This window comes from Triticum dicoccoides, chromosome 7B, assembly GCF_002162155.2.
Source record: "Triticum dicoccoides isolate Atlit2015 ecotype Zavitan chromosome 7B, WEW_v2.0, whole genome shotgun sequence".
Classification (NCBI taxonomy): domain Eukaryota; kingdom Viridiplantae; phylum Streptophyta; class Magnoliopsida; order Poales; family Poaceae; genus Triticum; species Triticum dicoccoides.
Genome location: NC_041393.1, coordinates 770,438,756 through 770,461,754, shown reverse-complemented (window position 1 = coordinate 770,461,754; position 22,999 = coordinate 770,438,756).

Genomic DNA, 22,999 nt, shown 5'->3' with positions numbered 1-22,999 from the left:
GGCTTTGTCCGGCCCAGGCATGGATAGCGCCCCGAATTCGGTCTTCCGAACACTAGGGGCTTCGCCGAAATTTAAAATTATAGAATTCTATGGCTAAGTGGGAGTGTTCAAGCATTATAAGTCTGGTTGCCTCGTTCGTTGTGTTGAGCGCCTCCCTCGAAGGACCCAATAATGGGAACAAGAGCGCTCAAGTTTATCCCGAACACCCCAGCACTCGTGGCATGGGGGCTGAAGCCAATGACTTGCCATCTCTCAAATTTGATAAACGGCCGCACAGAAGGTAATATTTTAAATTAACAAGCATTGCTTAGCGCATATGAACAAAGTTTTCAGCGCGCATGATAACAAATGCGAGTCTACTCAAAAATTACAACTTTGGAGCACTCACCCGCTATAAGGTGGGCACCCCTCAGGACACCCTTATAGTACATCTCGGGCGTGCGATACTCCTTGCCCGGCTGTGGCGCGTCTATCACAAGCTTCTCGGCGTCCATCTCGCCCCAGTGCACTTTAGCGCGGGCAAGGGCCCGACGGGCACCTTCAATGCAGACGAAATGCTTGATGACTTCAACCCATGGAAAGGCATCCACCAGCCGCCGCACCAGACCGAAGTAGCTCCCAGGCACGGCTTCTTTAGGCCACAGCCGAACTATGAGGCCCTTCATGGCCTGTTCGGCCACCTTGTGGAGCTCGACCAGCTGCTTCAGCTGGTCGCTCAGGGGCACCGGATGTCCGGCCTCAACATGTTGAGACCAGAACACCTTTTCCGTCGAGCTCCCCTCCTCGGCCCGGTAGAATGCGGCAGCGTCGGACACACTACGGGGCAGAACTGCGAATGCTCCTGGAGAGCTCTGGATTCGGGTAATTAACAAGTAATTCACTTTCACGTGCTTGCTTTGCATGAAGAATGCCTTACCCGTCGCTAGCTTCTTTATTTCCTCAATTTCCTGGAGGGCTCTTTGGGCTTCGGCCTTAGCGGCTTTGGCACTCTCAAGAGCCGAGGCGAGCTCGGACTCTCGAGTCTTCGAGTCACGCTCCAAAATGTCATGTTTTTCCACGAGAGCCTGGAGCTCTTGCCGCACCTCCGCCACCCGCGCCTCCTGCTTCTCTCGCTCGGTGCGTTCCGCGACCGCATTGCTTTCGGCCTTGGACACCGCTTCCTTTAGGGTCGCCACCTCGTTCGTGGCCCCTGCAATACGCACGTTATTTCTGTCATTTTTTGCAACCAAATCCTTTCTATAAGGTATTACTTCAGTATGGTATTACTTACCTTCCTTGTCCTCGAGCTGCTTCTTGGCACGGCCGAGCTCGTTCTCGGACCGCTCGAGGCTCTGCTTCAACACATTGACCTCCGCGGTCAGTGTGGCAGAGGTCAGCAGCGCAGCCTGCATTCCCATATTGACATGCTTATGTTAGACTCCTGCGTATATCTTTTTCGATCCTCAGTTTGGCTTTTCTTTCCGAACACCAAACTGAGCATCAGGGGCTACTGTCTATGCGGTACTATTTTTGCATATCTTAAATACATACCTCAAAGCCTGTTAGAAGGCTGGTACAGGCTTCAGTCAGCCCGCTCTTGGCGGACTGAACTTTCTAAATCACCGCACTCATAATAGTGCGGTGCTCCTCGTCGATGGAGGCGCCATTGAGCGGCTCCAGCAAATTATCCGGTGCCTCCGGTTGGACGAAGGTCACCGGTGCCACAGTCTCGCCCTTCTTACGAAGGGGCCGCCCGCCGGACCCCGGAACCACTAAAGGTTCCAGTGCGGAGTCCGGCCCAGGGCCGAACTCAGAACCCTTTGGGGGTTGATCCCTCTCGTGCCCGAAGTCCGGGAGGTTGCCTTGCGGCACCTCCGGGACTTCCTCCTCCTCCTGGCCGGGCCCCTTTCAGAACCCCACCTCGGCGTCATCAGCTACGTGAGGAGAGGAGGCGGCCGGAAGTGAAGTACTATTCACATCCGCCGGAGCCAGGGAGCCGCTCGTTGAAATATCAAGCCCGTCCTTGGGCGGGCTACAGGGTTGTATTCGGCGTTGGAAAACACTGCGCGACAAAGGAAAAATCATGAGTCATTCTGGAATCCGGACACTTACGATCTCGCCAGGGGCTTGGCCCTTAGTGACCACTCCTCTTCGCCGTCGTCGGCGTTGGTGGAGTAGTCCGGAGGAAGGGCCCTTCCCTTCTTGGACCCTCCAGCCTCCCTAGTAGGGGAGGCCTTCCTTTTCTTCTCTCCCCCTGCTGGGGGAGAAGCCTCTTTTCCTCCTCCCCGTCTTCGAGGGAGGAGTCTGCCTCAGAGTCATCAGACGATGAGTCCGACAACACCTGGCGCCGGGAACTCCTTCGAGTTACCGTGGCCTTATTCTTGGCCTTCTTCTCCGGCACCACGTAAGGCGCCGGAACCAGCAGCCCCGTCAATCGGGCGTCCGCTGGGTCTTCTGGTAAGGGAGCCGGACAGTTAACCTGCCCAGACTTTGTCTGCCAGGCCTGTCAAAGGTAGGGGAGTTTAGATCCCGCATAGAGTCAAACTATGAAAAACAAGTGTCCCGTAAAGGGTAAAATAGCTTACCTCGCCGGCTTGACGCTGCGAGCTGAATCCACGATCTTCGGTAGCGGATGCGGGAGCCTCGGCGCCCTTGAACAGCACCCTCCAGGCGTCTTTGTACGTAGTGTTGAAGAGCCTGCTCAAGGTCTGGTGCTGTGCCGGATCAAACTCCCACAAGTTGAAAGCCCGTTGCTGGCACGGGAGGATCCGGCGGATGAGCATGACCTGGACTGCGTTGACAAGCTTGATCTTCTTGTTCACAAGGTTTTGGACGCAGGTTTGGAGTCCGGTCAGCTCTTCCAAATCACCCCATGTCAGGTCCTTCTCTCTCCAGTAGGTGAGCCGTGTGGGGATGCCAGATCTAAATTCAGGGGCCGCTGCCCATTCAGGGTCACGCGGCTCGGTGATGTAGAACCACCCCGATTGCCACCCTTTGATGGTTTCCACGAAGGCGCCCTCGAGCCATGTGACGTTGGGCATCTTGCCCACCATGGTGCCTCCGCACTCCGCCTGCTGGCCGCCCACTACCTTCGGCTTGACATTGAAGGTCTTCAGTCATAAGCCGAAGTGGGGTTTGATGCGGAGGAAGGCCTTGCACACAACGATAAACGCTGAGATGTTGAGGATGAAATTCGGGTCCAGATCGTGGAAATCCAGGCCGTAGTAGAACATGAGCCCCTGGACAAATGGGTGGAGTGGGAAGCCCAGTCCGCGGAGGAAATGAGGAAGGAACACCACCCTCTCATGGGGCCTGGGGGTGGGGACGAGCTGCCCCTCATCTGGAAGCCGGTGCCCAATGTCGTTGTGCAGGTATCCGGCTTTCCTCAACTTTTTGATGTGCCCCTCCGTGACGGAGGAGGACATCCACTTGCCTCCCGCTCCGGACATGGCTGGGGAAGGCTGAGGTGAGAGGTGCGGACTTGGGCGCTGGAGCTCTAGTGCGCGGAGATGGATAAGCAAAGGAGGAAGAAGGCGTAGGTAAAAAGGAGGATCCTTATCCCCTTATATGGACGGGCGAAACTATGCGTCCCCACCAGCCTGGTAAAACTCGCTTATCTCCCAAGCGCCGTAATCAATGGCACGGTTGGGTTACCCACGCCCGTATTGATGAGAATCCCGGAATAGGGGGACACGATCTCTGCTTTGATAAGACGTGCCAAGGAAACCGCTTCGCTAAACGCGCTGAGGTGGAACCGTAAAAACAAATCGAATAAAGGCCTGGCCGTGGTGTGATGTCACGCCACAGAATACGTCAGCAGATTAAATTTGTGTAAATATTATTCTCTCTACGGTGGTATGTGGAACTTATTTTGCAGAGCGGGACACTATCCTTGTGTTCAAAATCTTCTATGAAGAATTCGAAGGAGGAACCCGCCTTGCAATGCCGAAGACAATATGCGCGCCGGACTCGTCGTCATTGAAGCCTGGTTCAGGGGCTACTGAGGGAGTCCTGGACTAGGGGGTGTCCGGATAGTCGAACTATCATCTTTGCCGGACTCCAAGACTATGAAGATACAAGATTGAAGACTTCGTCCCGTGTCCGGATGGGACTTTCCTTGGCGTGGAAGGCAAGCTTGGCGATACGGATATGTAGATCTCCTACCATTGTAACCGACTCTGTGTAACCCTAACCCTCTTTGGTGTCTATATAAACCGGAGGGTTTTAGTCCGTAGGACGAACAACAATCATACCATAGGCTAGCTTCTAGGGTTTAGCCTCATTGATCTCGTGGTAGATCTACTCTTGTACTACCCATATCATCAATATTAATCAAGCAGGAGTAGGTTTTACCTCCACCGGGAGGGCCCGAACCTGGGTAAAAACATCGTGTCCCTTGTCTCCTGTTACCATCCGCCTAGACGCACAGTTCGAGACCCCCTACCCAAGATCCGCCGGTTTTGACACCGACAGCAAGAAAGATCAATCTAGTAGGCCAAACCAAACTCATAATTCAAAGAGACTTGCAAAGATAACTCAATCATACATAAAAGAATTCAGAGGAGATTCGAATATTTCTCATAGATAAACTTGATCATAAACCCACAATTCATCCGATCTCGACAAACACACCGCAAAAAGAGTTACATCGAATAGATCTCCACAAGAGAGGGGAGAACATGGTATTGAGATCCAAAAAGAGAGAAGAAGCCATCTAGCTAATAACTATGGACCCGAAGGTCTGTGGTAAACTACTCACAACTCATCGGAGGGGCTATGGAGTTGATGTAGAAGCCCTCCATGGTCGATTCCCCCTCCGGCGGAGCACCGGCGAAGGCTCCAAGATGGGATCTCGCGGATAGAGAAGGTTACGGCAGTGGAAATTGTTTTTCGTTGGCTCCCTGGATGTTTTCGGGGTACGTGGGTATATATAGGAGGAAGAAGTAGGTCGGTGGCCGCCCAAGGGGCCCACGAGATAGGGGGGCGCGCCCTGTAGGGGGTGGGCGCGCCCTTCACCCTCGTGGCCGCCTTGGCTGCTTCTTGGCTTGCACTCCAAGTCCTCTGGATCACGTTTGCTCTAAAAATCACGCTCCCAAAGGTTTCATTCCGTTTGGACTCCGTTCGATATTACTTTTCTTTGAAATACTGAAATAGGCAAAAAAAATAGCAATACGGGCTGGGCCTCCGGTTAGTAGGTTAGTCCCAAAAATGATATAAATGTGTAAAATGAAGCCCATAAACATCCAAAAGGGTTAATATAATAGCATGGAACAATCAAAAATTATAGATACGTTGGAGACGTATCAAGCATCCAAAAGCTTAATTCCTGCTCGTCCTCGAGTAGGTAAATGATAAAAACAGAATTTTTGATGTGGAATGCTATCTAGCATAATTCTCAATGTAATTTTCTTTATTGTGGCATGAATGTTCAGATCCAAATGATTCAAAATAAAAGTTCATATTGACATAAGAAATAGTAATACTTCAGGCATACTAATCAAAGCAATCATGTCTTCTCAAAATAACATGGTAAAGAAAGTTATCCCTACAAAATCATATAGTCTGGTTGTTGCTCTATCTTCGTCACACAAAGTATTTAATCATGCACAACTCCGATGACAAGCCAAGCAATTGTTTCATACTTTAGTAATCTCAAACTTTTTCAACATCCACGCAATACATGAGCGTGAGCCATGGACATAGCACTATATGTGGAATAGAATGGTGATTGTGGAGAAGACAAAAAGGGAGAAGATAGTCTCACATCAACTAGGCATATCAACGGGCTATGGACATGCCCATTAATAGATATCAATGTGAGTGAGTAGGGATTGCCATGCAACGGATGCACTAGAGCTATAAATGTATGAAAGCTCAACAAAAGAAACTAAGTGGGTGTGCATCCAACTCGCTTGATCACGAAGACCTAGGGCATTTTGAGGAAGCCCATCATTGGAATATACAAGCCAAGTTCTATAATGAAAAATTCCCACTAGTATATGAAAGTGACAACATAGGAGACTCTCTATCATGAAGATCATGGTGCTACTTTGCAGCACAAGTGTGGTAAGAGGATAGTAGCATTGTCCCTTCTCTTTTTTTCTCTCATTCATTTTTTCTTTTCTCTTTTTTTCTTTTCAAACACTTTTTTTTCTTTTGGCCTTTCTCTTTTTTTTGGCCTTTCTCTTTTTTTTTAAAGTCCGAAGTCTCATCCCGACTTGTGGGGGAATCATAGTCGCCATCATCCTTTCCTCACTGGGACAATGCTCTAATAATGAAGATCATCACACTTTTATTTACTTACAACTCAAGAATTACAACTCAAAACTTAGAACAAGATATGACTCTATATGAATGCCTCCGGCGGTGTACCGGGATATGCAATGAATCAAGAGTGAAATGTATGAAAATTTTGAAGGTGGCCTTGCCACAAATACAATGTCAACTACATGATCATGCAAAGAGCAATATGACAATGATGATGTGTGTCATATAAACGGAACGGTGGAAAGTTGCATGGCAATATATCTCGGGATGGCTATGGAAATGCCATAATAAGTAGGTATGGTGGCTGTTTTGAGGAAGGTATATGGTGGGTGTATGGTACCGGCGAAAGTTGCGCGGCACAAGAGAGGCTAGCAATGGTGGTAGGGTGAGAGTGCGTATAATCCATGGACTCAACATTAGTCAAAAGAACTCATATACTTATTGCAAAAATTTACAAGTCATCAAAAACAAAGTATTACGCGCATGCTCCTAGGGGGATAGATTGGTAGAAAAAGACCATCGCTCGTCCCCGACCGCCACTCATAAGGAAGACAATCAATAAATAAAATTGTGCTCCAACTTCATCACAAAGCGGTTCACCATACGCGTGCATGCTATGGGAATCACAAACTTCAACACAAGCATTCTTTAAATTCATAATAACCCAACTAGCATGACTTTAATATCACTACCTCCATATCTCAAAACAATTATCAAGTATCAAATTGATCATAGCATCCAATTCACTTTCTATGATAGTTTTTATTATAGCCAACTTGGATGCCTACCATTCTAGGACCAATTTTATAACCAAAGCAAATACCATGCTGTTCTAAGAGACTCTCAAAATAATATAAGTGAATCATGAGAGACTAGCAATTTCTACAAAATTAAGCCATTGTCGTGCTCTAAAAGATATAAGTGAAGCACTAGAGCAAAAACTATCTAGCTCAAAAGATATAAGTGAAGCATATAGCATATTCTAATAAATTTCAATCAAGTGGGCTTCTCCCAAAAGGTGTGTACAGCAAGGATGATTGTGGTAAACTAAAAAGCAACTACTAATATCATACATGACACTCCAAGCAAAACACATATCATGTGGCGAATAAAAATATAGCTCCAAGTAAAGTTACCGATAAACGAAGATGAAAGAGGGGATGCCTTCCGGGGGCATCCCCAAGCTTAGGATTTTGGCTATTCTTGAATATCTTGCGGTGCCATGGGCATCCCCAAGCTTAGGCTCTTGCAACTCCTTATTCCATAGTCCATCAAATCTTTACCCAAAACTTGAAAACTTCACAACACAAAACTCAACAGGAAATCTCATAAGCTCCGTTAGTGAAAGAAAACAAAACCACCACATAAGGTACTGTAATGAACTCATTCTTTATTTATATTGGTGTTAAACCTACTGTATTTCAAGTTCTCTATGCTTCATACCACTTAATACTAGCCATAGATGCATCAAAATAAGCAAACAACACACGAAAAACAGAATCTGTCAAAAACAGAACAGTCTGTTGAAATATGCAACTAACGCAAACTTCTGGAACTCTAAAACTCCTACCAAAATAGGAAGTCCTGGAAAATTTGTCTATTGATCTTCAGAAAAAAGAATCAACGCAAGAACACGTTTCTCTGATTTAACAAAACTAATTTCATGCGCGCAAAGTTTCTGTTTTTCAGCAGAATCAAATTACCTATCACCGTATGTTATCCTATAGGTTCTACTTGGCACAAACACTAATTACAACATAAAAACACATCTAAACAGAAGGTAGATGCAAAATTTATTACTAAACAGAACCAAAAACAAAAAAAACAAAAAAAATTGGGTTGTCTCCCAACTAGCGCTATCGTTTAACGCTCCTAGCTAGGCATAAAAGCGAAGGTAGATCTAAGTAGTGGCCTCTTTGGCACTTAATTCATAAGTAGCTCGCATGATAGATTCATAACGTAATTTGATTTTCTTTCTTGGAAAGTGCTCCATGCCTTTCCTTAATGGAAATTGTAATCTAATATTCCATTCCTTCATATCAATAATCGCGCCAATCGTTCTAAGGAAAGGTCTACCAAGAATAATAGGGCAAGAAAGATTGCAATCTATATCAAGAACGATAAAATCTACGGGCACCAAATTTATATTTGCAACAATGAGAACATCATTGATCCTTCCCATTGTCTTTTTAATGGTGGAATCCGCAAGGTGCAAATTTAAAGATCAATCATCAAGATCATGAAAACCTAGAATATCACATAAAGTTTTCGGAATCGTGGAAACACTAGCACCCAAATCACACAAAGCAAAACACTCATGATCTTTAATTTTAATCTTTATAGTAGGTTCCCACTCATCATTAAGTTTTCTAGGTATATAAACTTCCAAATTAAGTTTTTCATCATAAGATTGCATCAAGGCATCAATGATATGTTTGGTAAAAGCTATATTTCGACTATAAGCATGAGGAGAATTAACAACGGATTGCAACCAGGAAATACAACCTTCTAAAGAACAATTATCATAATAAAATTCCTTGAAATCCGAGATAGTGGGTTCAATGCTATTTAAAGTCATGACCTTTCCAATCCCATTTTTACCAAATTTAGCATCAAGATCTAGAAACTCCGAATTATTGGGATTGCCTTCTAACTAAAGTTGACTCATCTCTAGTCCCATTATTATTAAGATTCATATTGCAAAACAAAGATCTAATAGGGGACACATCAATAACTTTAAGATCTTCATCATTATTTTCATGGAAACTAGAAGAACACGCCTTTACAAAGCAATCTTTCTTAGCACGCAATCTAGCGGTTCTTTCCTTGCACTCATCAATGGAAAGTCTCGTGGCTTTGAGAGACTCATTGATATCATGCTTAGGAGCAGTCGATCTAAGTTTAAGAGAATCAACATCAAGCGAAAGTCTAACAACGTTCCTAGCCAAATCATCAACTTTGAGCAATTTTTCTTCAAGCAAGGCATTAAAATTCTTTTGAGAAATCATAAATTCTTTCACACTATTCTCAAAATCAGAGGGCATCTTATTAAAATTACCATAAGAATTATTTTAGGAATTTCCATAACTATTAGAGGAATGACTAGGGAACGGTCTAGGATTAAAGTTTCCTCTATAAGCATTGTTTCCGAAACTATTCCTACCAACAAAATTCACATCCATAGATTCATTATTATTCTCAATCAAAGTAGACAAAGGCATATCATTGGGATCAAGAGGAGAATTCTTAGTAGCAATTAATTTCATAAGTTCATCCATCTTTACACTCAAAACATTAATTTCTTCTATAGCATGCACTTTTTTACTAGTAGATCTTTCGGTGTGCCATTGAGAATAATTAGCCGTAATATTATCAAGAAGTTTTGTGGCATCTCCTAACGTGATTTTCATAAATGTGCCTCCCGCGGCCGAATCTAAAAGATTTTTAGAAGAAAAGTTCAAACCGGCATAAAAAATTTGTATGGTCATCCATAAATTCAAACCATGAGTAGGGCAATTGCGAATCATTAATTTCATTCTTTCCCAAGATTGGGCAACATGCTCATGATAAAGTTGTTTAAAATTCATAATGTCGTTCCTAAGAGTGATAATCTTAGAGGGAGGAAAATATTTAGAGATAAAAGCATCTTTGCCCTTATTCCAAGAATCAATACTATTTTTAGGCAAAGACGAAAATCAAACTTTAGCACGATCTCTAAGTGAAAATGGAAATAACTTGAATTTAACAATATCATTATCCGTATATTTCTTCTTTTGCATATCACACAATCAACAAAGTTGTTTAGATGAGTAGCGGCATCTTCACTAGGAAGGCCGGCGAATTGATCTTTCATAACAAGATTCAGCAAAGCAGTATTGATTTCACAAAACTCAACATCATTAATAGGAGAAATTAGAGTACTAAGGAAATCATTATTATTGGTATTGGAGAAATCACACAATTTGGTATTATCTTGCGCCATGGCAACAAGTAATCCGCACACAAGCAAACAGAAAAATGGCTAGCGAAAGAGAGAGAGGAAGATTGGGAAAGAGAGGGCAAATAAAACGGCAAGGGTGAAGTGGGGGAGAGGAAAACGAGAGGCAAATGGCAAATAATGTAAATGCAAGGGAGATGAGTTTGTGATGGGTACTTGGTATGTCTTGACTTGAGCGAAGACCTGCCCGGCAACGGCGCCAGAAATCCTTCTTGCTACGTCTTGAGCTTGCGTTGGTTTTCCTTGAAGAGGAAAGGGTGATGCAGCAATAGTAGCGTAAGTATTTCCCTCAGTTTTTGAGAACCAAGGTATCAATCCAGTAGGAGGCTCCTCAAAAGTCCCACGCACCTACACAAACAAACAAAGAACTCGCAACCAATGCAATAAAGGGGTTGTCAATCCCTTCAAGGCCACTTGCGAAAGTGAGATCTGATAGAGATAGTATGATAAGATAAATATATTTTTGGTATTTTATGATATAGATTGGAAAAGTAAAGATGCAAATAAAAGTAGATGGAAAGCTTATATGATAAAATATAGTCCCGGGGTCCATAGGTTTCACTAGTGGCTTTTCTCAAGATAGCATAGGTATTAATGTGGGTGAACAAATTACCGTCGAGCAATTGATAGAAAAGCGAATAATTATGAGATTATCTAGGCATGATCATGTATATAGGCATCATGTCCGCGACAAGTAGACCGTCTCCTGCCTGCATCTACTACTATTACTCCACACATCGACCACTATCCAGCATGCATCTAGAGTATTAAGTTCATAAGAACAGAGTAACGCATTAAGAAAGATGACATGATGTAGAGGGATAAACTCATGCAATATGATATAAACTCCACCTTTTTATCCTCGATGGCGACAATACAATACGTGCCTTGCAACCCTTATAGTCACTGGGTAAGGACACCGCAAGACTGAACCCAAAGCTAAACACTTCTCCCATGGCAAGAAAGATCAATCTAGTAGGCCAAACCAAACTGATAATTAGAAGAGACTTGCAAAGATAACTAAATCATACATAAAAGAATTCAGAGGAGATTCAAATATTTCTTATAGATAAACTTGATCATAAACCCACAATTCATTGGATCTCGACAAACACACCGCAAAAAGAGTTACATCGAATAGATCTCCACAAGAGAGGGGGAGAACATGGTATTGAGATCCAAAAAGAGAGAAGAAGCCATTTAGCTAATAACTATGGACCCGAAGGTCTGTGGTAAACTACTCACAACTCATCAGAGGGGCTATGGTGTTGATGTAGAAGCCCTCCATGGTCGATTCCCCCTCCGGCGGAGCGCCGGCGAAGGCTCCAAGATGGGATCTTGCGGATACAGAAGGTTACGGTGATGGAAATTATTTTTCATTGGCTCTCTGGATGTTTTCGGGGTACGTGGGTATATATAGGAGGAATAAGTAGGTCGATGGCCGCCCGAGGGGCCCATGAGATAGGGGGGCGCACCCTGTAGGGGTGGGTGTCGGTGTCAAAACCGGCGGATCTCGGGTAGGGGGTCCCGAACTGTGCGTCTAGGCGGATGGTAACAGGAGACAAGGGACACAATGTTTTTACCCAGGTTCGGGCCCTCTCGATGGAGGTAAAACCCTACGTCCTGCTTGATTAATATTGATGATATGGGTAGTACAAGAGTAGATCTACCACGAGATCAAGGAGGCTAAACCCTAGAAGCTAGCCTATGGTATGATTGTTGTAATGTATGTTGTCCTACGGACTAAAGCCCTCCGGTTTATATAGACACCGGAGAGGCTAGGGTTACACAGAGTCGGTTACAATGGTAGGAGATCTACATATCCGTATCGCCAAGCTTGCCTTCCACGCCAAGGAAAGTACCTTCCGGACACGAGCCGGAGTATTCAATCTTCTATCTTCGTAGTCTTGGAGTCTGGCGGATAATGATAGTCCGGCTATCCGGACACCCCCTAGTCCAGGACTCCCTCAGTAGCCCCTGAACCAGTCTTCAATGACGATAAGTCCGGCGTGCATAATGTTCGGCATTGCAAGGCGGGTTCCTCCCTTGAATAATCCAAAGAAGATCATGAACACCAGGATAGTGTCCGGCTCTGCAAAAATAATTTCCACATTCCACTGTAGAGAGAATAAAACATATACACTGACTCAATCTGCTGACGTATTATGCGGCGTGACATCACACTGCTACCAAGCCCTTGTTTGAATCGTTTTTTACTATCCCACCTCGGCACGTTTAGCGAAGCGGTTTCCTTGGCACGTCCTGTCAAAGCAGAGATCGTGTTCCCCTTATCCCGGGATTCTCATCAATACGGACGTGGGTAACCCAACCGCGCCATTGATGGTGGCGCTTGGGAGATAAGCGACTTTTACCAGGCTGGTGGGGGATGCATAGTTTCGTCCGCCTATATATACAGGATAAGGATTCACCTTCTCACCTACGCCTTCTTCCTCCTTTGCTTATCCACCTCCGCGCACTCAAGCTCCAACGCTCAAGCTTGCGCATCTAACCTCAACCTTTTCTGAATATGTCCGGAGCGGGAGGTAAATGGTTAGTCTCCACCGTCAAGGAGGAGGACATCACCAAGCTGCGCGACGCCGGATACCTTTCCGGCAACATTGCGCATCGGCTGCCCGACGAGGGGCAGCTCATCCCCACCCCTGGGCCTCATGAGAGGGTCGTCTTCCTCCCCCACTTCCTCCGCGGACTGGGCTTTCCGCTCCATCCATTTGTCCGGGGGCTCATGTTTTACTACGGCCTGGATTTCCACGATCTGGCGCCGAACTTCATCCTCAACATCTCGGCGTTTATCGTCGCGTGTGAGGCCTTCCTCTGCATCCAGCCCCACTTCGGCCTGTGGCTCAAGACCTTCAACGTCAAGCCGAAGATTGTGAAGGGCACGCAAGCGGAATGTGGAGGCACCATGTTGGGAAAATTGCGCAACGTCCCTTGGCTGGAATGGACCTTCGTGGATTCCGTCAAGGGGTGGCAATCGGGGTGGTTCTACATCACCGAGCTGCGCAAGCCTACATGGGCGGCGGCCCCCGAGTTTAGATCTGGAATCCCCACGCAGCTCACCTCCTGGAAAGAGAAGGGCTTGTAGTGGGGCAATCCGGTGGAGGTGACGGGACTCCGAGCCTGCATCAAGAAGATGGTGAGCAACAGGCTCCGGCTCGTCGACGTGGTCCAAGTCATGCTCCTCCGGCGGATTCTCCCATGCCAAGAACGGGCATTTACTTTGTGGGAGTTCAATCCGGAACAGCACCAGGCGCTAAGCGGGCTCTTCGATACAACATACGAAGGCGCCTGGAGGGTGCTGTTCAAGGGCGCCGAAGCCCCCGCATCCGAGACGGAAGATCGCGGATTCAGCGCGCAGTGTCCAACTGACGCGGTAAGTGATTCAATCCCATTATGGGACACTTGTGATAATCAGATTTAACTTTTAGTGGGGTTTCATTCTGCCTCTTCCTTTGACAGGAATGGATGGAGAAGGCCAGGCTGCTTGTCAGTCCGGCTCCCATGCCAGAAGACCCAGTGAACGCCCGCATAACAGGGCTGCTGGTCCCGGCACCGCACGTGGTGCCGGAGAAGAAGGCCAAGAAGGTGGCCATGGGGATTCGAAAGAGTTCCCGTAATCAGGCGTCTAACGACGACGAGTACTCCTCCCCTGAAGACGAGGAGGAGGAGTACTCTCTCCCGGAGGAGGGAGAGAAGAAAAGGAAGGCTTCCCCAACCGGGGAGGCCGAAGGGTCCAAGAGGGGGAGGACTATCCCCCCGGACAGTTTCGCCGACATCAACATTGGCGAGGATGCGTGGCCTCCAAGGGCCAGGCATCCGGCAAGATCGTAAGTATTAGGATCATTTATGTGCCGTATATTTTATGTCATGCAGTGTCCTTCTAACGCCGCATTCTGCCCGTAGTCCGGCCGGTGACGATCTCCCCGACTCGATGAGCAGGTCGTTGGCCTCGTCGGATGTAAATTCCATCCCGACCGCCTCTACCCCACGCGCCGACAAGGACGCCGAGGTGGGATCCCACAGAGGGACCCATCAGGAGGAGGCTCCGGAGGCGCCGTCAGGCAGCCTCCCGGACTTCGTGCCGGACTCTACACCGGAACCCGCAGTGGTTCCAGAGTCCGGCAAACGGCCCCTTCGAAAGAAGGGTAGGACCACGACGTCGGCGGCCTCCGTCCATCCGGAGGTGCCGGATAACCTGTTGGAGGCGCTTAAAGGCGCTTCCATCAAGGAAGAACACCGCACTATCATGAGTGCCATGATTAAAAAGGTTCACCTCGCCAAAAGCGGGCTGACCGAAGCCTGCAGTAGCCTTCTAACAGGCTTTGAGGTAAGAAGTTAAAATTATGTAATGTAATACCGCATAGACAGTAGCCCCTGATGCTTAGTTCGGTGTTCGGAAGGAAAAGCCGGACTGAGGATCTAACAAGATATACGCAGGGTTGCTTAAACTATGTCAATATGGGTTTGCAGGCTGCGCTGCTGACCTCCGCCGCATTAACGGCGGAGGTCGATGTGCTGAAGAAGGATCTCGAGCGGTCCGAGCAAGAGCTCGGCCATGCAAAGAAGCAGCTCGAGGAGAAAGAAGGTGAATAACACCTCTTTGAATAAGTACCTTACAGAAAAGGATTTCGGTTGCAAATCAAATTAACAGGGATAATATGTGTATTGCAGGGGCCACTAACGAGGTGGCAGCCCTGCGGGATGCTGTGTCCGCGGCCGAACGCAGTGCGGCCACGGAACGGGCTGAGCGAGAAAAGCAAGAGGCACGGGTGGTGGAAGTTCGGCAAGAGCTCCAAGCTCCCATGAAAAAACATGAGAGTTTGGAGCGTGACTCCAAGACTCGAGAGTCCGAGCTTGCCTCGGCTCTCGAAAGTGCCAAGTCCGCCAAGGCCAAGGCCCAGAAGGCCCTTCAAGAAGTGGAGGACATAAAGAAGATAGCGGCGGGTAAGGCGTTTTTCATGCAAAGCAGGCATGTTAATGTGAATTACCGCATACTTACCCGAATTCGGAGCTCTCCAGGGGCGTTTGCAGATCTGCCGCGTAGTGCGTCTGATGCCGCCGCATTCTATCGTGGCGAGGAGGGGAGCTCGACGGAGATGGTCTTCTGGTCTCAGTACGCTGAGGCCGGGCATCCGGTGCCCCCAAGCGACCAGCTGAAGCAGCTGGCCGAACTCCACAAGGTAGCTGAGGAGGCCATGAAGGGTCTCATAGTCCGGCTGTGGCCTGGACAGGCCATGCCTGGAAGCTACTTTGGCCTTGTGCGGCGGCTGTTGGATGCATGCCCCAGGCTGGATGTGATCAAGCGCTCCGCCTGTATTGAAGGCACTCGTCGGGCCCTTGCCCGCATAAAGGTGCAATGGGGCAAACTGGATGCGGAGAAGCTTCTCACAGATCCGCCGCCGCCGGGCAAGGAGCATCGCACGCCGGAGCGGTATTATAAAGTTGTCCTGAAGGGAGCCTGCGATATTGCAGATGAGTGCTCCCAAGATGTAATCTTTGAGTGAAATCGCTGTGTATTTATCCTGTGCGCTGGAAACTTCGTTCCTATGCGCCATGAGCAATGCTTGTTTAATTTAAAATATTACCTTATGTGCGGCCGTTTATAAAATCTGAGAGATGGCAAGTCGTTAGCTTCAGCCCCCAAGCCACAAGTGCTGGGGTGTTCGGGATAAACATGAGCACTCTTGTTCCCATTGTTGGGTCCATCGAGGGAGGCGCTGAACACAACGAACAAGGCAACTGGACTTATAATGCTTGAACACTCTCACTTAGCCATAGAATTCTATAATTTTAAATTTTGGCGAAGCCCCTGGTATTCGGAAGACCGAATCCGGGGCGCTATCCACGCCTTCATCGGACATTATCCGGAACTTCGCTCGAAGCGGTGTGAGTCTTTAAGGACCCGAAATAACCTCTCGAACAGCGACCAGTCTCTCGCCTTATCATGCCAGTCAGTTTTAGCTTTCTCCACTGAGGCGTTAACCCGGCTCAACCGGGGCGCAATCGCAGTGGTTCTCCCAGTGCCACCTTAGCCGACAGAACGGAACGTAAGGCACCAAAACGTGGGAGCCGGGAAAACCCAACCACTGTTTGGGATATCGCTTATCGTTATCGTCTCGGTCGGCTGGGGATTAGAGATTAATCGAAAATCAGCCGATTAATCGATTTTATCGGTCGACTATTAATCGGCAAGTTTTTTTCGCAAGACCTACGTTTTCAGGCACTATTAAGGCAAAATTGGAAATATCCAACAAGTGTGTTCTGTAAGCCTTTAAAACTACATCAATATATAACAACACATGTCATGTTTCTGCATGTTTGAAATTTAAATAGGACAAGAGTACATAGATACTACTACAATATTACACAAGAAAAATTGGACAGCACTAGAACAACACACATTTTGTATGGGCATTTTCAAATAGGATAGCACTTATGCATTTAAATAAGTAAATAACAAGCAACAATAGGCAGAACAGCAATACATAACTACATATATCATATATGAGTGCACAAATAAACTACAGCCATCTCAACATCATGTGTACACAAGATTGCAGTTGATAGTCCTAGTCACCAGTCCACAAATAAACTTAGATAGTAGTCCACAAATAAACTTGGATACTGGATAGGCAGCGCAGCAGGTCCAGAATACACAAATAAGCTTAGTTCTACACTTCTACTTCAACTTCTTAGTCTTACAGTCTTACTGTCTTACACTCTTAGTCTCTTACTAGTTACTACTTTGCTTGCAAACAGCCAAACACCAATCAACCAAAATAAGGTAGTTCTTAGCTAGCTTTTTGATTCTCTCATAAGTGACAAGTCACAACCAAAATAAGGCCGTAGGATTCTAGCAAGAAACACACAGTACTAGGAATGAGATTGTTAAAAGGCCTAGGGTTCAAGGCTGCATCAGTCTTCCTCATCATTTTCTTCTATCCCCCCAACCATGTCATCATCAGACTCAAACTCAATCTCATCTTCATTGATAGGCACAGTGTCATCTTCATTATCGGAAACAAAGTCTTCCACTTCATGAAAATCTAGATCAATCAGCATAGCAAACTCCCATGCCATGTCATCCGAGTTTCTCTTCAGTCTAGAACTTGCAACCTCAGAAGCACTAGAAGCAGCCATCTAAAAAAAGGGCAACACCATGTATGAGAATCAGACTAATAAAAGGGCAACTTATTCTGTATATGATTGATGGTTCTTATTCTGTACAGAAAAGAAAAGGGCAACAACATAGAAGGGAAACGTATCCTGTACATGATAATGATTATGTACAACAAATCTAAAATATTGTACTACACAATTACATTGTAATTGAACATAGCGGACAAATCCATCTAATGAAGTACAGTAGTAAGCAGTAGCAAGCAAGTAGTGACTAAAGAAATGACAGTAGCTAGCTTAATTTTGGAAGGGGAGGTCACAATCCCCTTTGGCCTCCACAAGCATCCGCGGGTGCTTACAAGTTACAACCAGACTTGTTGACTGAAGATATGATAGTAGCTGGCACTCATTTTTATCTTCTGAAGAAATGACAACAGCTGTAGTTTTAGAACTTAAAAAGGAGAGCGGCGCAACAAAGAAACCATACCAGGATGTTGTCTTGCTGCTGTAGAAGGGATGGTGTGTATAGCTGCTGTCGTTCGTCGTAGTAGGAAGCAGAGGATGGAGCCGCTCTGCAGCTCTGAACGAAGAGTGGCGGCACCGAGCAACACCAGTCGTCGGCGATGGAGAAAATATGTGTGGCCCCGGTGCTTCTTGAGGAAGAGTGGCGCAGCTCCGGTGCTGGTACAGGAAGAGGGACACAGCTCCGGTGCTGCTGTAGCAAGGTAAGGCGACGGGGAGCAGGTCCGGTCGTCGGTGATCGGGAGATGCAGAGGAGGCGCGATGGCGATGCAGAGAGTTGGAGATGGTGCTCCCGCGTTGGTGGTTGAGGTCCCGTGGAAGAGGAGAGGAGGATCCAGAGGGCGCCTAGCTCGAGTGGTGGTAGCTAGGGCCACCGCCGGCGAGCAGCGTGACGGCGGATTGTGGATCTAGCATCGCGGCGCGCTGGGAGGCTGAAACCCTAACTCAGCCGGGGGAAATCCCAAATGTGGGCTATGGCTGTGCGGGAAGGCCGCCGAAGAGGGCCTAAGGGAGCCAAAATTCAGCCTTTTTGGGTTTTTTGACGTTAGGGGCCCAGCCTGATTAATCGGGAATCTAGCGATTTATCGCCTGTCAGAGCGATAAATCGGTCCGAACGATAAATAACAAAGATAAGGCCTTATCTTAGCGGTCACCACACGATAAGCGATAAATCGGCCGATAAATCGCTGAGTCGGCCGATTTCTTAAACAGTGAACCCAACTATTGACCCAAGACATGATTCGGAGCCGATTCATATAATGCTATAAGTTCGGGGTGCCGTACTTGTGAAAGTGTTCGGACTTTATCACACCATAAATTGGGGAACAGAAGCCCCTGGCGTATTCGGCCGTACCAAAATATATATAAGAGGTAATGCAGTTGCAAAGAGAAAAGGTACTGCATTATATATGAAAGAAAGTCTGCTAATAGAGCGGACCGATACAAATAGTGCGGTAAGCAAGGGATTTGGACTCAATAAATATGTCCCCCTCCAGGGATGAGCTGCGGACTTGGTGTATATAATCGAATTTAATGCTCGTAAGTGAGACCACCTGGGAGTTCGTCGCGGCCTTCTTTAGTCCCTGACTATTGCATCATGAGTTCGGCAGGTTCGCCACCGGACAGGGCTTCTGTTTAATGGAGTCCTGTGTACATAAAGTAGTAAAGTAAAAAAGGAAAAGAAGGGGGGCACCCTTGGGAGCCCCTGGTGTGGTCGAGCCGCACTCTGGGTCCATTGTGATCGTGCCCCTTTCCCTGCGCCCATGGTATCTCCAAAGCGTAATGATGTACGCGGAGTGTTATTCTTTCGATCATGCGTGGGCGAGGGTTGGGGCCGCATTGCTACGCATGCTCTGATCGCGCCAGGTGGTCTTGGTTGGCATTGCTACGGGCGCGCTTTGCTGTGTCCGGCCTTTTAGCTGCCGGACTTGAGAATTGCCTTAAGAGGCTGCTCTGTACTTCAGCCGCGAGAGCCGCTATATGTTCCTCCGTTCGGAGGGAGCGTTCCGTATTCCCATTGACCGTGATGACTCCACGAGGGCCTGGCATCTTGAGCTTTAGGTATGCATAATGCGGCACCGCGTTGAATTTTGCAAACGCGGTTCGTCCGAGCAGAGCGTGATAGCCACTGCGAAACGGGACTATGTCGAAGATTAACTCTTCGCTCCGGAAATTATCCGGGGATCCGAAGACCACTTCTAGTGTGACTGAGCCTGTACAATTGGCTTCTACTCCTGGGATGACACCTTTAAAGGTTGTCTTTGTAGGTTTGATCCTTGATGGGTCTATGCCCATTTTGCGCATTGTATCCTGATAAAGCAGGTTCAGGCTACTGCCCGTCCATCAGGACTCTTGTGAGGTAAAATCCATCGATGATTGGGTCTAAGACCAATGCGGCGAATCCGCCATGGCGTATGCTGGTCGGGTGGTCTCTTCGATCGAAAGTGATCGGACAAGAGGACCATGGATTGAACTTTGGGGCGACTGGCTCCATCGCGTAGACGTCCCTGAGTGCGCGTTTCCTCTCCCTCTTGGGTATGTGGGTCGCGTATATCATATTTACCGTCCGCACTTGTGGGGGGAAACCCTTCTGTCCTCTGTTGTTCGGCGGTCGGGTCTCTTCCTCGTCATCGCTGTTTAGCCCCTTGTCATTGTTTTCGGCAATTAACTTGCCGGCCTGCTTGAACACCCAACAATCTTTATTGGTGTGGTTAGCTGGCTTTTTAGAGGTGCCGTGTATCTGGCATAAGCGGTCGAGTATTCGGTCCAGATTGGACGGACCCGGAGTGGTTCTTTTGAATGGCTTCTTCCGCTGACCGGGTTTGGAGCCTCGGAATCCGGCATTGACTGCCGTATCCTCCTTATCGTCGCCGTTAATGCGGCGCTTGTTTTTGTTTCGACGTGACCTGCCGTTGTTGTCCTTGATATCCGGACCGCCAGAGTTTTTACAGAGGTTGTTGCTACGGGCTAGCCAGCTGTCCTCTCCCGCGCAAAAGCGGGTCATTAACGATGTGAGGGCTGCCATGGATTTCGGCTTTTCCTGCCTCAGGTGCCGGGCTAGCCATTCGTCTCGGATGTTATGTTTGAAGGCTGCAAGGGCTTCTGCGTCCCGACAGTCGACAATTTGATTTTTCTTTGTCAAGAACCGTGTCCAGAATTTTCTGGCCGATTCGTCTGGCTGCTGAATAATGTGGCTTAGGTCATCGGCGTCTGGTGGTCGCACGTATGTGCCCTGGAAGTTGTCGAGGAATGTGGCTTCCAGGTCCTCCCAGCACCCAATTCACTCTGCTGGCAAGCTGTTTAGCCAATGCCGAGCTGGTCCTTTAAGCTTGAGTGGGAGGTACTTGATGGCATGGAGATCGTCACCGCGGGCCATGTGAATGTGGAGAAGATAGTCTTCGATCCAAACCGCGGGGTCTGTTGTACCATCGTAAGATTCGATGTTTACGGGTTTAAACCCTTCGGGGATCTGATTATGCATAACTTCGTCAGTGAAGCATAGAGGGTGTGCGGCGCCCCTGTATTGGGCAATATCGCGATGCAGCTCGAGAGAGCACTGTCTACTGTGTTCGGCCCGGCCGGGGTTATTATGTCCGGCGCGACGGTATTCGTTGTGGGTCGTGGGGCGCCCACGTGATCCGTAGATGGATCTGGATTGTCTTGCCTTGTCCTCCCATATGTCTCGCAAGTCCGGCGCGTTCCCTCTTGGCTTCGTACTTTTGGAGCGATGTCGGGGTACGGTCTTGGCTGGGGGCCTGAATGCCTCTCTGTCACGACCACGGGGTGGTCGGTCAGCCATGTCGTGCGCTGGTGATGAAGGTATGTATGCTTCCTCCTCTAATCGGGGGAGCAGCTTGCGTCTTGGGTAACTTTTGGACGGGCGTTCGAGTTTATACTCTTCGGCCGCGAGGACCTCGGTCCATCGATCGGCCAGCAGATCTTGATCAGCTTGGAGTTGTTGCTGCTTTTTCTTTAGGCTGTTTGTTGTGGCTATGAGCCTGCGCTTGAAGCGTTCTTGTTTGACGGGATCCTCAGGCACGACGAATTCATCATCGTTGAGGCTTGCTTCGTCTTCGGAGGGCGGCATATAGTTATCATCCTCAACCCCTTCGTCTGCCGCCATATCGTGAGGGCTTGCTTCTGCGTCCTCCTGCGTTAAGTCTTGCTGGAGGGGATTGTCTTCGGCACTCTCCGGAGTGTTATTGTCTCCCGTGCCGGAATCTCCATTCTTGCTATGGCGGGATTTAGAGCGGCGCCGCTGACGTCGGTGTTTGGGCTGCTTCTTTAGAGAATCTGCCTCCGCTGCTTCTTCGCCATCCCCATCTTTTGGGGTGTCCACCATGTATATGTCGTATGACGAGGTGGTCTTCCAGTGCCCTGTAGGCGCTGGTTCCTGTTCGTCTCCGGCATCGTCGTCCATAGTGTCGATGTCGTCGGAGTCGTAGTCTAGCATGTCGGTTAGATCCTCGACAGTGGCTACAAAGTGGGTGGTGGGTGGGCTCTGAATTTCTTCGTCGTCCGAACTCCAACCGTCCTGGCCATAGTCCGGCCAGGATTCTCCTGATAGCGAGAGATGCTTCAGTGAATTCAGGATATCGCCAAAAGGCGAGCGTTGGAAAATGTCCGTGGCGGTGAATTCCATAACCGGCGCCCAATCCGGATCAATCGGTAGGGGCGCGGGAGGTTCGAAGTCCGGCGAGGAGTCCGGCGCCTCGGAATCACGGGTTTCGCAGGGGACAAGATCAGTGTTTGGCTCCATCGCCGTGTATGTTGAAGCCCCCGGGGTGGCGTCTATCCACCGTCCCTCGATCTGGGCGATCGGCTCCGGGCTAATGGCCGAAGCGGATCCGGGTGCGGCCACTAGGGCACTGTTCGGTGGCAGAGCTAGATCATGCCCGTCGCCACAGTGCGGCGCGCTCGGCTGTGGCCCGAGCCCGTCGAAGATCAAGTCTCCGCGGACATCGGCCATGAAGTTTAAGCTTCCAAATCTGACCTGACGGCCAGGGGCGTAGCTTTCGATCTGCTCCAGATGGCCAAGAGAATTGGCCCGCAGTGCGAAGCCGCCGAATACGAAGATCTGTCCGGGGAGAAAAATCTCACCCAGGACAGCGTTTTTGGTTGAAGTTGCCATCAAGCCTATCGGTGACGACACAGAGGAACTCTCAATGGAAGCACCAATGTCGGTGTCAAAACCGGCGGATCTCGGGTAGGGGGTCCCGAACTGTGCGTCTAGGCGGATGGTAACAGGAGACAAGGGACACAATGTTTTTACCCAGGTTCGGGCCCTCTCGATGGAGGTAAAACCCTACGTCCTACTTGATTAATATTGATGATATGGGTAGTACAAGAGTAGATCTACCACGAGATCAAGGAGGCTAAACCCTAGAAGCTAGCCTATGGTATGATTGTTGTAATGTATGTTGTCCTACGGACTAAAGCCCTCCGGTTTATATAGACACCGGAGAGGCTAGGGTTACACAGAGTCGGTTACAATGGTAGGAGATCTACATATCCGTATCGCCAAGCTTGCCTTCCACGCCAAGGAAAGTACCTTCCGGACATGAGCCGGAGTCTTCAATCTTCTATCTTCGTAGTCTT